This window comes from Leuresthes tenuis, unplaced genomic scaffold (assembly GCF_036924035.1).
Source record: "Leuresthes tenuis unplaced genomic scaffold, fLeuTen1.0.hap1 SCAF_14, whole genome shotgun sequence".
Lineage (NCBI taxonomy): Eukaryota > Metazoa > Chordata > Actinopteri > Atheriniformes > Atherinopsidae > Leuresthes > Leuresthes tenuis.
In genome coordinates, this window is record NW_027325368.1 from 1827406 (window position 1) to 1835782 (window position 8377).

Below are 8377 nucleotides of genomic sequence, written 5' to 3' on the forward strand. Positions count from 1 at the left end.
AGAGCTCAGCCTCGAGTTAACCAACTGAGATTAAAGAAGTAATAAAATACAACAGATGAGCAAAGAAAAGAGAAATTACATCTGAAACAGAGATTATAGAATAAATGTATGTTGATAGTTTCCCTAAAGCAAGATCTCTAATAAAAATAATTAACTGATCACATAACAGTTATTATGAAACAGATTTATTAAAAAACATCAAAATGAATTAGAAATAAATACCTAAAATATAATAAATAAATAAATAAAACAAAAAAATCTAATCAGAAATAAAAGAAAAACAAAAAAAATGTAAAAAACAGGTTACAAACAGCAGCAAACAGGAGCAGATATTTTAATAAACTGTTAATATCTGTTAATAAACTGTTAATTTAATCTGTTAATAAACTGTTAATTTAATCTGTTAATAAACTGTTAATTTAATCTGTTAATAAACTGTTAATTTAATCTGTTAATAAACTTAATTTAATCTGTTAATAAACTGTTAATATTATCTGTTAATAAACTGTTCATTTAATCTGTTAATAAACTGTTAATTTTATCTGTTAATAAACTGTTCATTTAATCTGTTAATAAACTGTTAATATTATCTGTTAATAAACTGTTAATTTAATCTGTTAATAAACTGTTAATATTATCTGTTAATAATCTGTTCATTTAATCTGTTAATAAACTGTTAATATTATCTGTTAATAATCTGTTAATAAACTGTTAATTTAATCTGTTAATAAACTGTTAATTTTATCTGTTAATAAACTGTTAATTTTATCTGTTAATAAACTGTTCATTTAATCTGTTAATAAACTGTTAATATTATCTGTTAATAAACTGTTAATTTAATCTGTTAATAAACTGTTAATATTATCTGTTAATAATCTGTTCATTTAATCTGTTAATAAACTGTTAATATTATCTGTTAATAATCTGTTAATAAACTGTTAATTTAATCTGTTAATAAACTGTTAATATTATCTGTTAATAAACTGTTAATTTAATCTGTTAATAAACTGTTAATATTATCTGTTAATAATCTGTTCATTTAATCTGTTAATAAACTGTTAATATTATCTGTTAATAATCTGTTAATAAACTGTTAATTTAATCTGTTAATAAACTGTTAATTTTATCTGTTAATAAACTGTTAATTTTATCTGTTAATAAACTGTTAATTTTATCTGTTAATAAACTGTTCATTTAATCTGTTAATAAACTGTTCATTTAATCTGTTAATAAACTGTTAATTTAATCTGTTAATAAACTGTTAATTTTATCTGTTAATAAACTGTTCATTTAATCTGTTAATAAACTGTTCATTTAATCTGTTAATAAACTGTTAATATTATCTGTTAATAATCTGCTAATAAACTGTTAATATTATCTGTTAATAAACTGTTAATTTAATCTGTTAATAAACTGTTAATATCTGCTAATAAACTGTTCATATTATCTGTTGATAAACTGTTAATAAACCACAGAAATACAGCCACACTTTCTGTGTTATGCTTTAAAATGAAGAATTATGTTTAATTACTCTCGAACATTAAAGTAACTCCAGGACTCCCGATGCAACAATTAAATCTGTGTTTGGTTATTTCTTAAACATTTAGTTTGGACTCAATCAAACAGAAAATGCAGGTTTCCCACTAACAGCTGCACCTGTGACACATTCATCTGGAAACCTTCTGAAATCCTTCAGATAAAACATCATTAATCACCCTGATCACAGGACGGCTGAAGTCTCAAATCACAGATTTAAGTGCAGATTTAAGTGCTTTTTATTTATCTCTTCCAATCAATAAACAACCAAACTAGACTTGGATATGAATTAAAACACTTACCTGGAAGTATGAATCTCAGCAAACACATGAAGGTGTCTGAAGGCTCAGATGTAAGACCGCCCCTCTGCTGCCATCTATCGGTGAAGTTAGGGAACTGCTTCCAACTGAAGGCTCGATTGTTGACTTTCTTTGAGTCTATATTTAGATTTATTAAAGTTTTCTGCACATGATCATGGCTGTTTTATGCACGGAATACAACTCACAACAGGTTTAGCAGTAAAATGTCCGATGTTTTCCCTTTACTGGTGGGAATAGACCCCTTATACTGGTGAACTTTAGAGGTTAAAGCCCCACAATGCTTCACTGCATCGGGAAATAATGGTCAAAAACAGCACTGGGATTTCAACGGTTCACACTTTTTGGAAGGAGGGCTGTTTTGACACTAATTCACACAAACAAGAATGCCTCAACATACTTTAATTAGGTATTTTAATTTCTTTCTACACTATATTTCAACTTCTCTGTATTTAATAGAACAGATTACACTTAAGTGACATCTTAACTTTCTAATAAAAGATAGAGCGCTTATTAGAAAGTTAAGATACTCATTCTGACAATACCTGATATGAATGAATGAATGAATAAATGAATGAATAAATGAATGAATGAATGAATAAATGAATGAATAAATGAATGAATGAATGAATGAATGAATAAATGAATGAATAAATGAATGAATGAATGAATGAATGAATGAACGAGGCCTGCCTGTGAAGATTTAACCAAGACAGATGCTGTGAAGCACACAGAAACAATTATTACCACCAAGTAAAGAGTCAATAAAAAGAGTTGAAGGACCAGAAATCAAGCTAACACCATGTAAAACATTTCTTTCACGGCGGAGGGTGGATATAATTCAGGTTGAGCACACGTACAGTAGGAAGCAACACATTTAAATCATTTACATGTAGTTTTAAATGAACTATCAGAACTGATCTGTGCTGTTCTGAGGGGATCCGTTAAAAAGTGAAGGTGTCCATGGAGCTTAAAGCCTGCACAGCATCGTATTATCCTCCCATAGACGCCTCCAGCTGCTTTTTACTATGAAGTGATGTTTCACTGTGATTGTGAGATATTTGGAAAGCAGCCAAAGAGAAATGCACGTGCTGCGTTTCTTTAGATGAAAGCATCTGTTCTATGAAGGCAATGAAACACACACACAGCAGAAACTGTGCAGACTGAAGCCATGAAGAAGAGTGCTGACCAACACAGTGGGTTCCTTCATGGTATCATGAGCAAAGCAGCAGACTGAGGCCAGAGGCTGTTAGAAACCCCACAAAAGAAGATCTGATTCTAATTAATAATCAATATACTGGGCTGTATACTGTAGGTTAATGAGAGGATAAATCAATAACTGCAGCTAAAAGCAGTTTCCCCCCATAAATAAGCATGAAGAAACAGACAGAATTCAGCTTTTATCCCACTTCTGAGTTTGGTGCCGTCCAAAGCTGCCAGAATTCACTCGAATCTTTCTTGGCTATAAAAGTTCAAACTAAATCACAGTAAATCAGGTGGTAAACTGTGGTTCCTCTTCTCTGCTTATGGAAGAACAAACTGCAGCAATGAAAAATAAATGAATAAACGCTTAAAGAGTTGACTGAGAAAGTCTTTCAGTTCAGAGACACTAAAATACAGAAACCTGCTTGTTGCAGTGAGCGATTCATCAAGTTGATTCTTCATTCTGTAGCACCAGCACCAGCATTACCAGTATTACCAGTCCGTCTGGTTCTTTCATTTCAGCTCTTTCCTCCACGTGTTGTCTCACTTTTCCCAGAAACACGATGACTTTCTTCCAGTGACTCACCACATGATGGAGCTCCTTCTGCTCGCATCAGCCGGTGAAAAGAAGAGCTCCACCAGATCGGATCAGAACGGAACAGATCAGAACAGAACAGAACCAGAGCAGATCAGAACAGAACAGAACGGATCAGATCAGATCAGATCAGAACAGATCAGATCAGGTCAGATCGGATCGGAACAGATCAGGTCAGAACCAGATCAGATCAGATCAGATCAGATCAGAACAGATCAGAACGGATCAGATCAGATCAGAACAGATCAGGTCAGATCGGATCGGAACAGATCAGGTCAGAACCAGATCAGAACAGAACAGAACAGATCGGATCAGAACAGATCAGAACAGAACAGAACAGATCAGAACAGATCAGATCAGATCAGAACAGATCAGAACAGATCAGATCAGATCAGAACAGATCAGATCAGAACAGAACAGATCAGAACCAGATCAGATCAGATCAGATCGGATCAGAACCAGAACCGATCAGAACAGATCAGAACAGATCAGATCAGAACAGAACAGATCAGAACCAGATCAGATCGGATCAGAACCAGAACCGATCAGAACAGATCAGATCAGATCAGATCAGAACAGAACAGATCAGAACCAGATCAGATCAGATCAGATCGGATCAGAACCAGAACCGATCAGAACAGATCAGAACAGAACAGATCAGATCAGAACAGATCGGATCAGAACCAGAACCGATCAGAACAGTTCAGATCGGATCAGAACAGAACAGATCAGATCAGAACGGATCAGAACAGATCAGATCAGAACAGATCGGATCAGAACCAGAACCGATCAGAACAGATCAGATCAGAACAGATCGGATCAGAACCAGAACCGATCAGAACAGATCAGATCAGAACAGAACCGATCAGATCAGATCAGATCAGATCAGATCAGATCAGATCAGAACAGATCAGGACAGATCAGGACAGATCAGAACCAGAACAGAACCAGAGCAGAGCAGAGCAGAGCAGATCAGATCAGATCAGATCAGAACCAGAACCAGAACCAGAACCAGAACAGATCAGATCAGATCAGATCAGAACCAGAACCAGAACAGAACCAGATCAGATCAGGACATTCAGCAGGTTAACAGGAAGTTGTCTTATGCTGATTTTGACAGCTCTAATCATCCAAAGAAAGTTGAAATGACAAATGTTTGCCTCAGCAGGACCAGTTGATCTTTTCTGTCTGAGGTCACTGCTGCTGGACAAGCTGCAGATTATTCACTGCATGAGTCACAGTCGGGTTTGTGCTGAGAGGGAAATCTGTGCCAGCAGCAGCATCTGGGAGCAGAGCACAGATGTTCACAGCTGCTTGGCAGGATGCTGACTTAGTTCAAAGGATTTCCATCAATTTCCTGTGAATGATTAATCAGTGGTGAAGAAGATGAATAAACTCTATGGTGTCCATCTGAGCCCATGATCTACACCAGAGAAGAGTTTAACACCTTAAAAGAGAATGATTTATCACAGCTTTTCAGCCGAGACTTTCTTTAAAATGATAAAATTTGTTTATCGGTGAACAGCAGAAATACGACTGCCTCAGTGACACCTCGGCTGGGAGGCAGGTCCATCTCAGGGCCACACGGGGACAAACGACACAAACATCGACTCCTGCTCACTCCGAAGAATTCAGATAATGCATGTACGTGCATGTTTTTGCACGGTGCTCCGGTGACAACTGGAATCCAGACTCACAAACGTGGATCTTTGTCTGGAATGATACTGTACAACATTAGGCCAAAGCGCGACAAGCGTTAGCATCTCCCATTAGCACGTCCCATTAGCATCTCCCATTAGCACGTCCCATTAGCACGTGCCATTAGCATCTCCCATTAGCATCTCCCGTTAGCATCTCCCATCCATTGAGAGGTCGCTTCTTCAGTTTAAATTCATGGGGCTCCATCAGTGCCAAAATTAACTCACTGACGGAGTCCCATAAAACGTTTAAATTTGCTGTAAATATGTTCAAATTAGTTTTATCATTGATGCTTTAATGGATGTTTAACATCACACTTCTAACCTGCTTTAGTCGTTATGACCCCATAGTTTACAGGCAAGATGTTCTCTGAATGTTATAAACTGAAGGGGAAACATCTGAGAGACTAATACTGAGGGGCCCCCCCAATACATTTTAACTGTCCCACAGCTCTGCTCACACATAACATGGGCTACACAACGTGTTCACTATAATTCATCCTCTGTGATGACAGGGTAGGGTGAAGGCAGCTGGCACCAAACTAAGCTACATACCCAAACGCTTTCTCAGAAAGTTTTACCAGCTGTGCCACGGAGAATTTCAAGTATATCAGAAGCATGAACCAGTTTTTCTTTCCTTCATTTCAAATTTAAGTCTTCAAGTGTATTTCAGTCAAGTCAAATAGCAGCACTAAATATTTAAAAGAATGTGGCTTCAGCCCTGTATGAGTTATTGTGTGGACAATCAGATCAAATCAGTACGATGACTGAAACTTTTCCCACGTTTGACAACAATAGGGTTTTACCTGTTTTACCACCATTTCTGATGAGGCTTGGGCCAACAGTAGATGGATCAGCTGAAGGTCCAGATGCATCTCTCAGGTCCTGTCAGGTCACAGCTGGATTTTTTCCTCTTTCTTAAGGACATCACTTTCAGATCCTGTTCATCTGCTGGAGATAGTTTTTTAGGCCTGACACTTCTTCTTTTGTCCTCCACTTGTCCAGTTTCCTCAAATGTTTTAAGGACACACTGCACACCATGCTGAGATATGCCAAGTTTTCAGCTAATAGCTCTTTGGGAATCACCTTGTTGCTGCAGAAATCCTATTTTCTGTCTGTCAAACTGTGTTTTCTTTGCTGTTTTTCATAGATGCAGCTAAAGAAATGGGAACAAATGATGTGTCTTTGTGACAAAGTGCCTAAAGATCCAGTTTAAAACGGCTTCTTTGCTAAGTTGTCTGTTCTGTGTCGACACAACACTGGTTCATCCCTTGAGTTAGGAGCCTTTTTTCTGCCTGAATGGGTCAAAGGTCAGAGTTAAGTGGCTGAACAAAGAAAAAACACTGAAAATGCTCAGGAACAAGGACTGAAGATGAAGGAAAAAGCAGAAAATGTCCAAAGAAAAACTGTGAAAGAGCTTCAGAAAGCTGCAGAACTATTGATCAGAACACTTTAAAGGTTTCAGAAAGCTGCAGAACTGTTGATCAGGACACTTTAAAGGTTTCAGAAAGCTGCAGAACTATTGATCAGAACACTTTAAAGGTTTCAGAAAGCTGCAGAACTGTTGATCAGGACACTTTAAAGGTTTCAGAAAGCTGCAGAACTGTTGATCAGGACACTTTAAAGGTTTCAGAAAGCTGCAGAACTATTGATCAGGACACTTTAAAGGTTTCAGAAAGCTGCAGAACTATTGATCAGGACACTTTAAAGGTCACAGAAAGCTGCAGAACTATTGATCAGGACACTTTAAAGGTTACAGAAAGCTGCAGAACTGTTGATCAGGACACTTTAAAGGTTTCAGAAAGCTGCAGAACTATTGATCAGGACACTTTAAAGGTTTCAGAAAGCTGCAGAACTGTTGATCAGGACACTTTAAAGGTTTCAGAAAGCTGCAGAACTGTTGATCAGGACACTTTAAAGGTTTCAGAAAGCTGCAGAACTGTTGATCAGGACACTTTAAAGGTTTCAGAAAGCTGCAGAACTGTTGATCAGGACACTTTAAAGGTTTCAGAAAGCTGCAGAACTGTTGATCAGGACACTTTAAAGGTTTCAGAAAGCTGCAGAACTGTTGATCAGGACACTTTAAAGGTTTCAGAAAGCTGCAGAACTGTTGATCAGGACACTTTAAAGGTTACAGAAAGCTGCAGAACTATTGATCAGGACACTTTAAAGGTTACAGAAAGCTGCAGAACTATTGATCAGGACACTTTAAAGGTTACAGAAAGCTGCAGAACTGTTGATCAGGACACTTTAAAGGTTTCAGAAAGCTGCAGAACTGTTGATCAGGACACTTTAAAGGTTACAGAAAGCTGCAGAACTGTTGATCAGGACACTTTAAAGGTTTCAGAAAGCTGCAGAACTATTGATCAGGACACTTTAAAGGTTTCAGAAAGCTGCAGAACTGTTGATCAGGACACTTTAAAGGTTACAGAAAGCTGCAGAACTGTTGTTAAAGACCACTTAGTATCAATCCAACAATTTTCACAGTAGGACTCCTCTGAGGTTCAGATAAATATGTGTCAGTTAAACATTTACTCTTGTCCTGAATATAGAACACAGCTGACTGTAGATCCTTGGAAGAAGAAGAGATTTCATGCACTCAGAGGTTATAATAAAGAGATGCTGCTTCTGCCTTCGGCTGATATGAAGCCTCAGACAGAAGAGTCATTTTGCAATTAGTAACAAGAAGTCCGAAGAAATGTAGACGATTAATCAAAGATTCATCCAAATCAAGCTGGAGTTTCAGAGCATTTTACCTTCACGGATGTGTCGACCTGATTATAAGATGTCAGATTAGTATTTAATCAGTATCTGAGAAAGTTTAGCATCAAGCAGCTAAAACTGCTGCTAACCAAGAACAAATGACAGAGTTTAACACACATTTTCAGCTAAATCATGTCATTTAAATCATATTTAAATCCTTTTTATGTACGTCACACCCTGCAAGGGCATCAAATTCTCAGATTTCACAGGTTTTTAAAGTATTTTCTCTCTCAAAGTTACTCATTAATCAGTTTATTATCAGGAAC